This window comes from Mandrillus leucophaeus, unplaced genomic scaffold (genome assembly GCF_000951045.1).
Source record: "Mandrillus leucophaeus isolate KB7577 unplaced genomic scaffold, Mleu.le_1.0 Scaffold319, whole genome shotgun sequence".
NCBI classification, from domain to species: Eukaryota; Metazoa; Chordata; class Mammalia; order Primates; family Cercopithecidae; genus Mandrillus; species Mandrillus leucophaeus.
Genome location: NW_012103354.1, coordinates 2,310,412 through 2,313,260, shown reverse-complemented (window position 1 = coordinate 2,313,260; position 2,849 = coordinate 2,310,412).

Genomic DNA, 2,849 nt, shown 5'->3' with positions numbered 1-2,849 from the left:
ATTGGTTGAAACCCAGGTGCATGTGATTGGAGGAAACTCTGCTCTTTGTTACATTCCTAAGTTAAACTTCAGTTTGTTTGCATACTTAGAATATGGTTTGTTATGTAAGAACTCAAAGTTCATAGACAGCCATAGGCTAATACCCTCCTGCTTATTTAACAGGATTCAGCATGACAATTTAATTCAAAATGGAAATTTAAATCACGAAGATAGTCTTCGGAATATCAATATTTAGATATAGCAGAACTAGAGAATCACAGACTCAAAATTGACAAGAAGAAGGTATAGACGTTTAAAGTGCAAATTCATCACCTTCTGATCTCCAAGTTATTGCCAGTGGAGAAAAGACACAGGCAGCTACATGGGGATCAATGGATTCCATTATTCATGTGCCAATGATGCTTAAAACACACTACTCAGCAAGTTCAGTCTACCTAAAGTACTATCCCTGAATATTTCCTACAAACAATGATTCTGTGCTACCACACCAATGAGCTTCTGGCTATATTTGGTCAATGAGTAACCCTGGTGGAAGACGGAGGGCATAGGAACAAAGAAAGAAGCCAAATTTTTCTTCGTCTTTTTCTATGGCTTGTAGTCATGTTATTATATTGGCTGAGTCTCCATCAAGGTTCCAGGTTCTAACTGGATGCTCTCTTTCTCTTTGGAATGGGGCAGCCTTCTTTCTGATTCTGCCTCCTGCTAAACAGACCTAGCCCATGGGTTCTGTTAACACCACCTCCTTCCTCCCTTTGTCCCTCCATTCCCAGAGGATTAGCAACTTCTCAACATTATTAAAGTCTCTTTTGCGTTTTTTTGTTTGTTTGTTTGTTTGTTTTTCACCATGCTTTAGTTGGCTTCTCAGCCCTTGCATCACCAATTAATTACCTGTACTAAATTTGAATTACCTAGAATGGTCCCTGTTTTCTTGAATTGATGTGATGATGTTCACCCATATATTTTTAAAACCTATTTAGAAATTAAAGCCAAAATATTAAAAACCTCCTACTAGCTATGTAGGAGTCTCAGACAATAACCACCCCCCTACCAAAAAAAAAATGAAAAGAGTCAATTTTTCTCTATTTTAAACAGGCTTGATCTGCCGTACTTATGTAGTAGAAAAGTGAGAAACTGAAGGAAAGGAGCAGAGAGAATAGGTCTATTTCCTACCCAAAGACAAGGAGCACAATTTGAGTCGACGAGACTCAATTCTGGGGGCAGAAAAAGAAGGATCCATGAACTTCTTTTCAGGACTAAGAACTTACCTTCTGGCCAATAAAATCAGGGATCTTTACTCTCTCATCAATAAGACAAGTCATCCCCAATGTGAGTAGATTAGTTCTTTGTGCTTTCCTTATGAATGTCTAAGACACAGGATAAGGGGGACATTTGCATGATCCTTCTCTCCACACTATCTTCAAAGAAATAAAGTGACTAGCACATTTTCTCTATTGAAAGTTATGGCCTGGAAAATTAATCCCTTCCTGCAAGTAACTAGGGAACCAGGAAGAACTGGTGTGGCTGAGTCCAAAGAGAAAGTGAATTTTAACAAGAGGGCAAGATCAATAAGATTAAATATCACAGAAACCTCAAGTTAAAATAGCAATTGCAGATTAGTTATTGGATTCTTCAACTAGAAAGTCTTTGATGAGTTTTAATGAGAAACTTCAGAGATATAATGGCGGTATTAACCAAATGCCAATAACTTGGGAATTGAATTGCAAGGAAGTGATTCCAGTGTGGCTACATAGTTCTTTCAAGCAGTTTAGCAGGGAAGGATAGACAAACATGAACAAAAGAATGAAAAGAAGAATAGACAGGACTTTTTTTGTCAATAAGAAATACTTGTGTATATTTACATGCTGACTGGAAAGAGCCATTGAAGAAGAAAAGTTGAAGTAGAGGGAAAAGATCTATTAATGAAGCAGGAACACTCAGGGGCCAAGAGATAAAACAATGCAAGATTTTGTGGATAGATAAATTATAGAAGGAAGAAATTTTATTCTCCCGAGACAAGAAAGTGAGAAGAGATTGGTAGAGACAGAAACCAATTTGGTTAATTCCTTTAAACATCAAAAATCATTTTCCTTCTTAAATTAATTTATGGCACACATATTACTGTGGTCAAAGAGCTTGATAAGTTATACATAATCTGTTATCTCACTGATTTAAATTTTTAAATTTTAAATTTTAAATTTTATGTATGTATTTATTTTTTTATTTATTTGATGGAGTTTCGCTCTTGTTGCCCAGGCTGGAGTGCAGTGGTGCGATTTTGGCTCACTGCAACCTCTGCCTCCTGGGTTCAAGTGACTCTCCTGCCTCAGCCTCCCGAGTAGCTGGGATTACAGGCTCCTGCCACCAAGCCCAGCTAATTTTTGTATTTTTAGTAGAGACAGGGTTACACCATGTTGAGACCACCAGACTGGTCTCAAACTCCTGACCTCAGGCGATCCACCTGCCTTGACCTCCAAAAGTGCTGGGATTACAGGCGCGAGCCACCAAGTCTGGCTATCTCACTGATTTAATATAATTCCAGCCAAAGAAGGAATCTTCCCATTACTGCCTGGTGGATGAAGTCACTTCCCGTTACTACTTCTCTCATCTTGCCTGTCTCCATCCTTTCTATCTGGTCAACGTAGGGCAGAGAAATTTGTTTTGCTAGCATTTGTATTAAACCAGTAGATTCCATGATGTACATATTAAGGAATTAAATGAAAATAGTTCTATGTTAAACAACATAAAATGCTTTTCTTTACTGCAAAATATATTGAAGGTCTTCTTATTGTCTCAAGAGAAGTAAACAAAATGCAGTGTTCCCTACCATCACTAGACTGTAGAGGTTTTTA